This window comes from Ictalurus furcatus, chromosome 7 (assembly GCF_023375685.1).
Source record: "Ictalurus furcatus strain D&B chromosome 7, Billie_1.0, whole genome shotgun sequence".
In the NCBI taxonomy this organism is placed as follows: Eukaryota; Metazoa; Chordata; class Actinopteri; order Siluriformes; family Ictaluridae; genus Ictalurus; species Ictalurus furcatus.
In genome coordinates, this window is record NC_071261.1 from 5,787,423 (window position 1) to 5,802,744 (window position 15,322).

The window sequence follows — 15,322 nt, forward strand, 5'->3', positions numbered from 1 at the left end:
TTTTTATAAATGAATTAAGTAGATTAAAATGTGCAAAATTAAATGCTGTAACGTGCTGTAATCTACTTTCTGGATATGGATGTTAAATATGTTTCATTAGATTATTGATCATTAGATTTACCATACTCTTTTCAAGGACATGGGCCCAACTGATCCCCATGTTGAGACTGCTGAGGATGCACCCACTTCAAAGAAAAAGAAGACCTTGGGGAGCTTCTTCAAGACCACTGAGGGAACCACACTAAGACCCCCACCCCACCACGAACAACAAGCTACAACCTCTGAGCTACAGTCCTATTTACAATTGGACAATACTGACAGTGAAGAAGACCCGCTGGACTGGTGGAGGGAACACCAGAGACTATATCCACGACTCTCGAAACTAGCAAAAAAGTACTTGTGCATTCCAGCCACAAGTTCCCCTTCAGAGAGGGTTTTAAGCACTGGGGGAAATGTAGTGACCTGCCTTCACTCGTCCCTCAAGCCAGAAAATGTGGACAGACTGGTGTTTCTTGCCAAAAACCTGTAAACACTGTGTTATGGGGCAGTGGTGTCTTGACGGTTAAGGCTCTGGGTTACTGAACAATAGGTCAGTCCAAGGGTCCAAGCCCCAGCACTGCCAAGCTGCCACTGTTGGGCCCTTGAGCAAGGCCCTTAACCCTCTCTGCTCCAGGGGTGCAGTATCATGGCTATGATTGAAACATTCTGTTTGAATTTCACTGTGCTGTAATTTATATGTAACTAATAAAGACTAATTATATTTCCTTTTCTGAATACGCCTGAATTGTTTTCATTTAGTTGCATATTGTTATAATTGATGCATATTTTTCATTTGGTTGATGGCATTTTTATTTTTACTTATCCTATATTTTGGGTACAATTTTATTGATATTTTGCTTCTACGAGATGATGCACTTTAAGGATCAGTCTAATTTCATGCAAAGATTTGTACATTATCAGGAATGTAGCACAACATGGAGCTGAAAGCAGCAGTGTGTCAATTTAAATGTGAAAGTGCAATAAAAATGTTGTCCCTAAAATAATCGTGATAAATAATCGAGATCTCAATATTGATCAAAATAATCGGGATTATCAATTTTGCCATAATCGTTTAGCCCTTATATACACATATGTTCATATTTTATACACACACACACACACACACACACACATACACACACACACACAGAGATATGTATACATCTTGTATATACTCCTTATCCCCAGTAAGGAGAACAATACAATATCTTCTTTCTTTCTTATTTTTTTTGCTGCTGCTGTGACACCCTAATTTATAATAACCTCCACTCTTCTGGAAGAATTCCCACTAGACTTTAGAGCATGGCTGTGGGCACTTGAGCAAATTCAGCTACAACATTAGGAAGGTTGGACACTGATGTATGAAAAGAAGGCAGGGCATGTAGTCAGCATTCCAATTCTCCAATTTTTTTTTATGGATGCACTTCTTGTGCATCCATAAAAAAATTATGCATAATAGTATTTATGCAAAAAAAAATTTATGGATGCACAAAAAGCACAGAATTAAGCTACGGTACTAAATTAATAATAAAAACTAACTTTTACTGCACCTTGTGGTTTTACTCAGTGTTACTCACTGTCTTTAGACGATTATTATCGATTAGTTGTTGCAGCTCTAATTAATATATATATATATATATATATATATATATATATATATATATATATATATATATATATATATATATATATATACACACACATATACATACATACACATACACCCACACACACATACACGCACACATACACACAATCCAGAAAGTATTCACAGCGCTTCACTTTTCCCACATTTTGTTCTGTTACAGCCTTATTCCAAGATGCATTAAATTCATTATTTTCCTCAAAATTCTACAAACAATACCCCATAATGACAACGTGAAAGAAGTTTGTTTGAAATCTTTGCAAATTTATTAAAAATAAAAAACAAAAAAGCACATTTACATAAGTATTCACAGCCTTTGCCATGAATTGCAAAAAATTAAAATTTGAGCTCAAAATTGAGCTCAGGTGCATCCTGTTTCCACTGATCATCCTTAAGATGTTTCTACAACTTGATTGGAGTCCACCTGTGGTAAATTCAGTTGATTGGACATGATTTGGAAAGGCACACACCTGTCTATATAAGGTCCCACAGTTAACAATGCATGTCAGAGCACAAACCAAGCCAAGGAATTGTCTGTAGACCTCCAAGACAGGATTGTATCAAGGCACAGATCTGGGGAAGGGTACAGAAACATTTCTGCAGCATTGAAGGTCCCAATGAGCACAGTGGCCTCCATCATCCGTAAATGGAAGAAGTCTGGAACCAGCAGGACTGCCTGACCGATCGGGGGAGAAGGGCCTTAGTCGGGGAGGTGACCAAAAACTCGATGGTAACTCTGACAGACCTCCAGCGTGTCTCTGTGGAGAGAGAAGAACCTTCCAGAAGAACAACCATCTCTGCAGCACTCCACCAATCAGGCCTGTATGGTAGAGTGGCCAGACGGAAGCCACTCCTCAGTAAAAGGCACGACAGCCCGACTGGAGTTCGCCAAAAGGCACCTGAAGGACTCTCAGACCAAAGACTGAACAAAGATTGAACTCTTTGGCCTGAATGGCAAGCATCATGTCTGGAGGAAACCAGACACCAGTCATCACCTGGCCAATACCATCCTTACAGTGAAGCATGGTGGTGGCATCATGTTGTGGGGATGTTTTTCAGCGGCAGGAACTGGGAGACTAGTCAGGATCGAGGAAAAGATGAATGTAGCAATGTACAGAGACATCCTTGATGAAAACCTGCTCCAGAGCGCTCTGGAAGTAAAACGCATGCTCAATAGGGTTAAGGCCTGGTGATTGACTGGGCCAGTCTAAAACCCTCAAAAAGTCCTTTATTGAGTTGGCATTGTATTTTGGATCACTGTCTTGCTGCATGATAAAGGTTAATCTTGGGCCCGAACATGTGGCACATCGCTGTATTTCTTTGCAAATTCCAAACTGGCTTTCCGATTCTTATTGCTTGCTCATGAGTGGTTTGCATCTTGTGGTATGGCCTCGATATTTCTGTTCTCAGTCTTCTTCGAACAGTGGAATGTTATATCTTCAGCCCTGCCCTGTGGAGGTTGTTGGTTATGTTCACCCCTGCCCTGTGGACTGTTTTGGGGTTTTTCTTCACAGCTCTCAATGTATATCAGCTGTTTTCCTTGGCCAACCCATTCTATGTCTGTCAGTACACCAGTGGTTTCTTTCCTTTTCAGGATACTGGCCATGTCCAATGTTTGTCCAATGCATCTTCTTGGGAAAATCAATCAGAGGCATTGCACAAACTTTTCTCAGCTTCAAAATGGCTTACTTTTCTCCCATAGTCAGATCTGATTTTCATGCTGGCTTATCCTTTTTAACAACAAACGCAGTCTTCACAGGTAAAACTGAAGAGCACATGATCTTTGTTAAAACCAAGATCAGATGTTCAGAGCTTTATATTATTTAATCAATCTACCCAACACGACACACCTGGGTAACAAGAAACATCGGTCATACACATGTTCCAATATTTTTGCTCACCTACAAATTGGGTGGTCTGATAGAACATAGCACATTTTCTATGTCGTTTAACACATCTACATATAAATACTTGGAACTAAAACCTGAAATTCTAAACACTCCTCATATTCATCTTTTGAAACCCAAATTTCTTCAGTCTACAGCAAAATAAAGTGAATTTTCCTTGGCATTCCAGTAGTTTTGTAGAGTACTGTATCTTAGAAAACAAATCAGAATAAATACTCAGAGAAGGAGAAATCAGATCTAAAAATAAACATTTCAAAGCAAGACTTGAAAAACAGAATTTTCAAGAAGCACAATGCTACATGATTAACACTAGCTTCAAAGTTTCCAATTAATCCAGTACAAATGGATTATGAGTTCATACTAGGGCTGCAACTAACCATTATTTTGATAATCGATTAGTTGGCCGATTTTTTTTGGTTAATCGATTTATCGGATTGGGGGGGGGGCGCAAACTTTCAGTACTTTTCAGTAATTTTTTTCGTTTATTTAAAATAAAATGTGTTACAAATAGAAACTTCAGACTAAAATTTTACACGACTGTTTGTCCAAATATATACGACTGAATTAAACTACAGTCCTAAACTTATTTATATATATATAAAAATTAATTTAGGACTAATTCAGTGCTTTTTGTGCATCCATAAAAAACTAATGCATAAATACTTCTATATAACTGAAACTTACATAAACTAAAAAATATATATATACACACACATACACACAGTATCTCACAAAAGTGAGTACACCCCTCACATTTTTGTAAATATTTGATTATATCTTTTCATGTGACAACACTGAAGAAATGACACTTTGCTACGATGTAAAGTAGTGAGTGTACAGCTTGTGTAACAGTGTAAATTTGCTGTCCCCTCAAAATAACTCAACACAGCCATTAATGTCTAAACCACTGGCAACAAAAGTGAGTACACCCCTAAGTGAAAGTGTCCAAATTGGGCCCAAAGTGTCAACACTTTGTGTGGCCACCGTTATTTTCCAGCACTGCCTTAACCCTCTTGGGCATGGAGTTCACCAGAGCTTCACAGGTTGCCACTGAAGTCCTCTTCCTCCATGACGACATCACTGAGCTGGTGGATGTTAGAGACCTTGTGCTCCTCCACCTTCCGTTTGAGGATGCCCCACAGATGCTCAATAGGGTTTAGTACATCACCTTCACCCTCAGCTTCTTTAGCAAGGCAGTGTTCATCTTGGAGGTGTGTTTGGGGTCGTTATCCTGCTGGAATACTGCCCTGTGGCCCAGTCTCTAAAGGGAGGGGATCATGCTCTGCTTCAGTATGTCACAGTACATGTTGGCATTCCCTCAGGGAACTGTAACTCCCCAGTGCCGGCAGCACTCATGCAGCCCCAGACCATGACACTCCCACCACCATGCTTGACTGTAGGCACACTTGTCTTGACAAAGACACACTTGTCTTTGTACTCCTCACCTGGTTGCCACCACACACTTGACACCATCTGAACCAAATAAGTTTATCTTGATCTCATCAGACCACAGGACATGGTTCCAGTAATCCATGTCCTTAGTCTGCTTGTCTTCAGCAAACTGTTTGCAGGCTTTCTTGTGCATCATCTTTAGAAGAGGCTTCCTTCTGGGATGACAGCCATGCAGACCAATTTGATGAAGTGTGTGGCGTATGGTCTGAGCACTGACAGGCTGACCCCCCACCCCTTCAACCTCTGCAGCAATGCTGGCAGCACTCATACTTCTATTTCCCAAAGACAACCTCTGGATATGACACTGAGCACATGCACTCAACTTCTTTGGTCGACCATGGCGAGGCCTGTTCTGAGTGGAACCCGTCCTGTTAAACCGCTGTATGATCTTGGCCACCGTGCTGCAGCTCAGTGTCAGGGTCTTGGCAATCTTCTTATAGCCTAGGCCATCTTTATGTAGAGCAACAACTATTTTTTTCAGATCCTCAGAGAGTTCTTTGCCATGAGGTGCCATGTTGAACTTCCAGTGACCAGTATGAGGGAGTGTGAGAGAGCGATGACACCAAATTTAACACACCTGCTCCACATTCACACCTGAGACCTTGTAACACTAACAAGTCACATGACACCGGGGAGGGAAAATGGCTAATTGGGCCCAATTTTCACTTAGGGGTGTACTCACTTTTGTTGCTAGTGGTTTAGACATTAATGGCTGTGTGTTGAATTATTTTGAGGGGACAGCAAATTTACACTGTTATACAAGCTGTACATTCATTACTTTAAATTGTAGCAAAGTGTCAATTCTTCAGTGTTGTCACATTAGAAGATATAATCAAATATTTACAAAAATGCAAGGGGTATACTCACTTTTGTGAGATACCGTGTGTATATACACACACACATATATACATACATATACACACACACACACACACATATAATATATATATATATATATATATATATATATATATATATATATATATAAATAAAAAAATAAACACAAACACACACACACACATATTTGGGATGCCACGAGAACTGATACTTCGGTACCAACATTATTAAAACGTCATGGTACCTGTTCTTCTGCAGTAGCGTAAGTACCGCTTGTAATGAAGGTACCGTGGTTACAATTCTTCCGGACCTGAAGGGGGCAGCAAATACGTGCAAGTGTTTTAGTTGGTCCACAAGTGGTGAACTAGAAGAACGCCAACAAGCACACGGGAAACACTACAGAAGATTTTTACACAAGTTTAGCTCCGCCCCGACTCGTAGAGAGGAAAGATGGTAGGAGTCAAATATGGAAATACTTCACATTCGAGGCGGATGACAACAAACATAACTGATTCGCTGAAGCCGGTGTGTAACCAATGGTATCGTTCATTTCCAACAAAGTGAGGAAACACCTGGAATTTGGTAAAGCACCTGAAAGACAGTCCTATATTATATTTGTTTGAGGCCGCTGAATTGTTGCTGTGAAACCAGCTAACATTATGCTCCATGTAATGTTAGCGATAGCCAGTTATTTGTTAACGATGCTAACGCACTGCAATGTTATAAACTACGTCCTAATGGGCCACCATGCATCGCCATTCAGCCCATGTTCTGTCAGCTAAATGTAGCTACGGTCACTAATAATTATTCACATGTTAATGATTTTAATAAATCTTTTTTACAAAAACAATTCTAGATTTCTATTCAACACAGTAACAAAATTAACTAGGAATAAAACCACTACAGAAAGAAGCACTCAATCATTACATAGCAGTGAAGATTTCATGAAATTTTTGATTGGCAAGATTGAAAATATTAGATGTGAAATTCGGGCTATTAAATTAAAACCAGACAGTATTATAACTAACGCTGTGGTTGATAATATAACAATATCAAATCAATTTTTAGAATATTTTACTCCCTTTAGAGAGACCGAACTAGCTTCATTAATCTCTTCAGCAAATTCATCAACTTGCATACTAGACCCTGTACCTACATGTTTCTTTAAACAGATTTGTCCTGGAGTAACTGAACCACTTTTAAATATAAGTAATTCTTCCCTTAGCACTGGCTATGTACCTAAATCATTTAAATTAGCAGTTATTAAACCCCTGATTAAAAAACCTGACCTTGACCCCTCTCAACTGTCCAGCTATAGACCAATATCAAATCTCCCCTTCATCTCTAAGATATTAGAAAAGTTTGTAGCACAGCAGCTATGCTCATAATTGCATAGGAATAACATTCATGAAATGTATCAGTCAGGATTTAGACCTCATCACAGCACAGAGACAGCGTTAGTTAAAGTAGTAAATGACCTACTACTGGCCTCTGATCAGGGTTGTGTCTCACTGCTTGTGTTACTTGACCTTAGTGCAGCTTTTGATACTATAGATCATACTATTCTCCTTGACAGATTAGAAAATGTTGCTGGCATTAAGGGAACAGTCCTCTCCTGGCTCAGGTCTTATTTCACCGATCGTGATCAGTTCGTAGATGTAAATGACGACTTCTCAACGCATACCGAGGTTAAATTTGGTGTTCCACAAGGTTCTGTTTTAGGCCCACTGCTTTTTACGTTATATATGCTACCGCTAGGTCAAATTATTCATAACATTGGAATAAGCTTCCACTGTTATGCTGATGATACACAGCTGTATGTTTCAGCGAAGCCAGAGGACAGACAGCAGCTTAATAAAGTTGAGGAATGTGTAAAGGACAATAGACATTGGATGCTTATTAACTTCCTCTTACTTAATTCTGATAAGAGAAAAGTACTTGGACAAAAGCACTAGGACCACATGTAGCTAGAAGTAAGCTTTCTGATTACACAGTAACTCCAGATGGTCTTTCCGTTTCGTCATGTACAGCAGTAAAAGACCTTGTAGTGATTGTTGACTCCAGCCTATCATTTGATGCTCATGTAGATAATATTAATAGGATAGCCTTCTTTCATCTCAGAAATATTTCTAAGATAATAAATATATTGTCACATGTTGCAGAAATATTAGTTCATGCTTTCGTCACCTCTAGACTAGATTACTGTAATGCCTTACTGTCTGGATGTTCCAGTAGGAGCATAAACAAACTCCAGTTAGTCCAGAATGCAGCTGCTAGAGTCCTAACTAGAAGCAGAGGATATGACTATATCAGCCCAATCTTCTCAACACTGCATTGGCTCCCAGTGAAATCTCACATTGATTATAAAATACTATTATTAACTTATAAAGCACTAAACAGTCTCGCGCCACAGTATCCAAGCAAACTTTTGGTTTTCTATGATCTGCCGCGCCTACTTAGATCTAAAGATGCAAGTTATTTGTTGGTACCTCGAATAGTGAAGGCTACAGCAGGGGGAAGAGCTTTCTCTTATAAAGCCCCACCGTTACGGAACAGTCTTCCAATTAGTGTTCGGGACTCAGACACAGTTTCAGTGTTTAAGTCTAGGCTTAAAACGTATTTGTTTACTCAAGCCTACCCTGACTAGACTTTCTGTTATGCTTAGCAAAGTCCTAATAATCTTTTCTCTCCCTCTCTCCTTCTGTCAAGCCACACACGATTTTATGGAGATACTAGAGATCCTGATCTTCTCTGCTCTCCGGACCTGCCTGATCCGTTTCGGATGTCCCACCTCTGGATGGAGCGCTCATCTACTCCAATACCAGATTGCTGGGACTACGGCTGTTTCTAAGGCCAAACAGACTTCATATAAATCCATAATGAACTTTTTCACACTATCTGTTGTTACCCAGATGAGGACGGGTTCCCTTCTGAGTCGGGTTCCTCTCAAGGTTTCTTCCTCTTAAAACATCTTAGGGAGTTTTTCCTTGCCACCATCGCCAGTCAGTGGCTTGCTCAGTTGGGATAAATTCGCACCTTTAATATCTGTATACCATGTTGATATTTCTGTAAAGCTGCTTTGAGACAATGTCTATTGTAAAAAGCGCTATACAAATAAAATTGAATTGAATTTTTGGCCTGCCACCATATCAGTGAATTTAAACTAATGCCTGCATTCAGAGTACAAGGTGTGTGTGTGTGTGTATTTAGGAGTGCACCTTAGCACTTGTATCCTCCACTTTTCTATTAGTCATTGTGAAACAGTGTTTGATAACTAAAATATCTCCCCCCCCACCCCTTTTTTTTTCTTTTTTTTTTTTTTTAAGAGGAGGATGTCCTCTAGGAGAGTTTTTTTTTTTTTTTTTTTTAAAGTAAAATTTATTTAAAAGAAAATTTAAACTACACCGTGGTATCGACTTTGGTATCAAGGACATTTGGTGGTATCGGAACCGACTACTAGATTTTTGGTATCATGACATCCCTAATTTTATTTATATATTTACATACACACACTTATATATCTATCTATATATAAAGATAAACATCTATCTATCTATCTATCTATCTATCTATCTATCTATATATATATATATATATATATATATATATATATATATATATATATATATATATATATATATATATATATATATATATATATATATATAAACTGTGAGAGACCTCTCCACAAGGAACAGGGTAAGGACAGAGGTAATGGCGGTATGACTTAAGTTGCAGAGATATGTGCCAAACATTTAACCCCATTGCACATACATGATAAACTGCATGTTGTTCTTAACTAAAAGAAGATAAATCAATTAATGTTCATTTATAAAGCAGATTTAAAAACAATGGAGGTTGACCAAAGTGCTGTACAGTGAGTAAAAGGAATAAACTAAGGCAGAGAAAAAAAGAAAAATAAAGACAAAATAAACAAACAATAAAAGTCATGAATATAAGAGATACCAAAATAATAATATAGTTAGGGGATGTTAAAAGCCAGGGAAAATAAGTAAGACTTACGAGAAGATTTAAAAGCAGAGATGGATGGAGCATGCCTTATATAAAGAGGAAGAGTATTTCAAAGTCTTGGACCAGCGGTAGCAAAGGCGCGATCACCTCGATTTTTTAAGTTTGGCTCTAGAGACATGGAGTAGATGATGGTGACACGATCTTAAGGTTTGAGAAGGAGTGTACGGGAAGTATTGAGGTGCCAGATTATTGTAGACAATAATATATTGTAGACAAATAACATGGAGCCAGTGCAAGGAGACTAGAATGTGTGTAATATAGGGCCGCACAATTAATCGAATATTGATCTCGATTAGGATTTTTACTGCCCACGATTACATGAACATGATCGACTGCGATACTGACGTTTAAACTTTGCCCGCCGCTCATAGAAAACTCCACTACAGATCAAATCAAGCGCTTCCTAAACTTACAGCCAGTCACCATAGTGTGACGCAAGGATGATGTCATTTTGTAACGCCAAAACCCAGAAACCAGTTAGCATTTTATCCCTTCGGTTCAATCGTCCCAAAGTCAATGGGGTTTTTTTGTTTTTTTTTTTTAAATGGGATTTTGGTTAAAACCCTGAAATAAAGTCTGTGGTGAACACAAGCTCAAAATATTTTCCAAAAATATATGGATGGAGCATGCCTAAATAAAAATTTATTTTAGTTTTCTGTTTGTTTATCAGTTGTTCTTTTTAGATGGGTTCCCCAGTACAGTGTTGCCACGTCTGCTGATAATAGTGTTTTGGGAGGATTAAATCAGGACATGAAAACTGGAGTTGACTTTTCTAGTGAAATCTGGCAACCCTGAGTTTAAATGTCGTGAATGCGCTGTCTATTAGAGTGCTGAAGAGAGTGAAGGAGAGCGGCAGCATACTGTATGTTTACAGACTGAACAGTTGCTACACTTGATTATGATTGGTGAGGAATTATTTAATAATGAAGTTTGAATTAAACCCATATTGTAATGTTAGCATTATTATGCCCAACGCCGCTGTCTCTACACGAGCATGTCAGTCACAGGTTCAGGTCATTTTGCGGGATCAATAAAAGATGGCGTTTGTGAGATCGGGAAGTTGAGAGAAGCAGATGATGTTCAGAGTTATTCTTCATCATAATGGCTTCTCTGTAGTAATTTACACACTTGTTCAGTTGACTGAGGACATGAAAAGCAGTGTGAAAGTAACTGTTGTGCGGTGTAGATGCATTTTGGAGTTATAGTTTGTATTCTGATTGTACTACACAACTCCGAACAGAACACACTCACCAGTGCTCCTAAATATTTTTTCACAGTTGTACAAAGTACTTTTCAGTCACAAATGGGAGTGAAATGGTCGCACTGTAGAGCCCTGGTGCCGTGGTTTGCATCGCGCAGACCTTATTCACACTATCGTGTGTATGTGATGTGCTCTACCACTTAAACTGGGAATTCATAATGAGCTGTTTGTGAAGAAAGTCTCGGCTTCCAAATCATGTTTTGTTTTTTTATCTCGAAATTCAAACATTAAATGATGTTTTGATGCTCTTTATGGTGCATGAGCGTGGTAGAGCATGGCTGGTGACTCAAAACGTCAGCAAGAAGCGTGAGTAAATGGATTATATCCTTGTCTTAAATACAAGTTTTATTGAAAAATAAACATGAATGAACATCAGAGGGTATGTTAAAAAAATATCAGAACGATCAGAATTAAACCAAATAAATGTTTTAACTGCAGGAAGGAGGGGGTAGATCACAAGAAAAAAGGATGTGACTGCAATTGAACTGACACAAAAGAGCGACAAATGAAAGACATTAATATACTATTAATATAGTTTAAACAGCGTTCTTAAAGTAAATTTGGAGGAGAGCATGGAAAATGTTTGGATAAAGTTTTGACAAAAGCAAATATCTGAAAAGAAATCTGTTATATATATATATATATATATATAGATAGATAGATAGATAGATAGATAGATAGTTGTTGCTCCTAAATTTTTGCTGGTGCTCCTAACTTTTTAAGGTTGGGAGCAGCAGTGCTACCAATAAAAAAAATGTTAATTTCAAGTGCTACAATTAAAAACTGAACACGTCTGCTCAATTCAGCATGAGCCGAATGAGTCAGAGTCGCAGCACAGATCAACAGGAGTCAGATTTCATTTATCACGTGGCGAGACTGAAGCGAGCTGACTGACAAGACGATGGCTGAAGATTTGGTTTCAAAAGTTCTATGTTTAAGTTTGTCACTGTTACTGTTTTGTTGTTGTGTTTTTCATTAAGAATAATAATGAACCCACCATTCAAGCAATTGCCGCCACCGAACTGTTGCTAATTCGAAAGAGAAACGCGCACGGCCACACAAGCATTCAAAAACAATTTAAAAGTGAAGGGGAAAAGGGGGAAAAGAGGGAAATGCCCCCCACCCAGCCCCCGTTGATACCGGCATTACCGGTGGGGTCACGTCGATTAACCGGTGGGAATATTTCCTCACCGTCACATCCCTAGTGGGGAGTTAAAAAAATTGACAGCCCTATGGCAATACAAACAGTATGATCCAAACGCACCTTTAATTTTCCTTTATTTGATTAGTTACCTTCATTTTCAGGTCAAATCAGACCTTCATAACAGGTTGCAAGGAGAACACCTGGCTGCCTGCCTGAGGGTCATCAATGGTCCGAGCCCAAAGTCTAATTGTTATTGTTCTTACATAATGTCATCACACACTTTATAAAGTTTATTGATCAGAATGGACTTTAGAAAAATGTAGAGGTGCAAAAATGGTAACAGCACCATCTACAGCAAATAGTGTAAACAACTGTGCTTTTAACCCCTTTCGCCCTGGCACTAGCGTTCATTCCGCCGGCAAAAACGACTTATCGGACATTTTCAATTAGTTTAAACAAATTAATTATTCTATCACCGCAGTTCTGGTACAAGATTAGTCAGGACACTTGTGGCTTTCTGTGTGTACAGTTTTATGTCTGTGTGCTTAACTGCTGGTGGGCAGGGGGATGGGGAAAGGGGCGGAGTTTGAGCTCCCTGCTGGGCAAACAATTCATACCTCTCCACGAAAACATTGAGACAGAGATAAATCGGAGAGCACAACCAAAGCTTTTTTGATAGTAAAACACCGTATACAACTGCCACAATAAAATTATAACATTTAAGCCCAAGATCGGACATATATATATATATATATATATATATATATATATATATATATATATATATATATATATATATATATATATATACACACACACATACACACACACACACACACACACATATATATACACACACAATAAACTGAAAGATATGTATAAACATTTACTACCTTACATTACCTACATAGACGAAAATCCAGTTCTCTCGCGGTTTTATAAATCATGCACATTTCCAGCGGTATAAAGTCCATCAGCTTTATTGAACAAAACAAATGTAAAGTTCCATATTTAATCACAAATGTCCTCTTCAAAATGCATTAAGTGTTTTGGTATCCCACCCCTCTGGAATTTAGTAATTAGCCATAAACTGACCTGAGACACCATCTAAAAAAAGCTAATCTGCTTTGGCTATGCTGAGCAACCAGCCTCCTAAATTATAATCTAACTTGATTGAAACCCACTTGGACCAATTGTAGATACTTCTAGCTTTCAAACAAGCCCAAACTCAACATGATTGACCACTCAGAGGCTGAGAAAATCAAACGCATAATCAACACAACCAAACCTTTTACGCGTCCGTCTTGAGTTGTGTCAGCGGGTACAGGCCAATCAGCACAGCGCTACAGGGCCGTCCAGAGAAACTATCAGGAAATGGCAGCTCCGCTCTAGCGCTCTTCCTGCAAAACTTTATACAGCAGGTATTTGCAGGTATCAGCAGGTTTTGCATGTTTGGCAGTTTTTTCTGATTGCTAGTTGTCTCCTGGTTTTCGCCCAGCGTGCGATTTATCGGCATCTTATAGCGGCGGCGTGCTCCCGAAAAAACCTGAATGCATCACAGCTTCTGGAGCAGTTATTTCCAAGTGGCTCTTTTTTTTTTTTGGAGAAAGATTACGTGGATTCAGTTGAGGGGCTCTATCTACCCCCCCCCAAAGAAGTCAGAGGAGAGGGATCACTCGTGTGTCTATCATTTGAGCCATTCGGAGAGCAAGTGCTCATTCACCTGGGGCTCTGGCACTATTTTTGATAATTTGATAATTTTTTCAGAGTTGTTTGTGTGTGTGAAATTACACATTGTGTAACAGAGTTCATGCTACTGCCATTTGTTTTCATTTTGTGCCATTTGGAGGGGTTATTTTGTGCCTTTAAAAAAAATGTTTGCTATTTCTGGAAGTCTGCAATATTTAAAGGCTTTGTGCCATTTTTATAAGCTTTGTGCCATTTAGAGAGATTTTATGTCATTTAGAGACGTTTGGTGCCATTTGGAGACGTTTGGTGCCATTTTGGAGAGGTTTTACCTGTGTTTGGATAACCTTACACACAATTTTAGTGGTTAGAGATAACTTCCTCATATTTTGGGTGTTACTTGGGGCATCTTTGAGACCAGGAATGGGGTTGATATCAAAATTTTCTGTGAAGATATAACGTTTGTGTTAAAAGTAAATACATATTTTTTTTAATTCTGAATATATTGCCCCAGGTAGGCTAGGTCAAAGAAGAAATACTTGAAATAACTACTAATTCTTAAAGTCTTAAGTATCTGCTTTCATATGAGTCATATGAGTGGTGTGGGAGATCCCGAAACAAATCAATGCCGAACACAGGTACCCCCAAAACAGGCAAAAATGCCATTTTTTGCCTACCAGTAAAAGAGGTTAAATAAAGGATATTTAAAGAAAGGGTTTTTTAAGCACTAAGATACATACATACATTATATTATATATATATATATATATATATATATATATATATATATATATATATATATATATATATATATATGTGTGTGTGTGTGTGTGTGTGTATATATATATATACACACATATATATATATATACACACACACACACACACACACATATACACACACGTTACTATTTTTGCACAACATAGTGAACCCTTCTTTCTCAACAGTGTAAACGGGGACCATGTATTTCATGACATGAGAAGTGAACTTGGAGTATACTTCTCAAATCCATCCACGTTTATGGAGTGACATCAAATCAACATGGCTGCACACAGCATCAGAAATAAACAAAGTAAAACTAGTAAAGTAAAATGAGTTACACTGAACATACAAGTATTAGCTTTAGATTGATCAACTTTCAGACATTTGTTTATTAATTCTAAAACAATGCCTATACTGTTCCCTGTTTGAAAAAGAAAATATACATGACTCATCAGAATTAGCTGCCTAGCATGTTGCTAATCAAAAAAAGGAACATGGTGGTACCCGTTATGCAATTCCAACAGGCGAAATATCGCTAAGGATGTAATGCAGCATT

The 15,322-nt window shown here is 38.3% G+C and overlaps 1 protein-coding gene and 1 long non-coding RNA gene across 2 annotated transcripts in view; one reads left to right on the plus strand and one right to left on the minus strand.

Annotated features, from left to right (window-relative positions):
- Nucleotides 1-9,000, plus strand: part of LOC128609513 (uncharacterized) — a 20,943-nt gene extending 11,943 nt beyond the window's left edge. The window contains exon 2 of the long non-coding RNA XR_008386237.1: nucleotides 8,590-9,000. This is a non-coding gene — a long non-coding RNA (uncharacterized LOC128609513). The remainder of the gene's footprint in view (nucleotides 1-8,589) is intronic.
- chd8 (chromodomain helicase DNA binding protein 8) overlaps nucleotides 1-15,322 on the minus strand; it is a 100,662-nt gene that overhangs the window by 81,493 nt on the left and 3,847 nt on the right. The gene's annotated exons all lie outside the window — the stretch shown is intronic.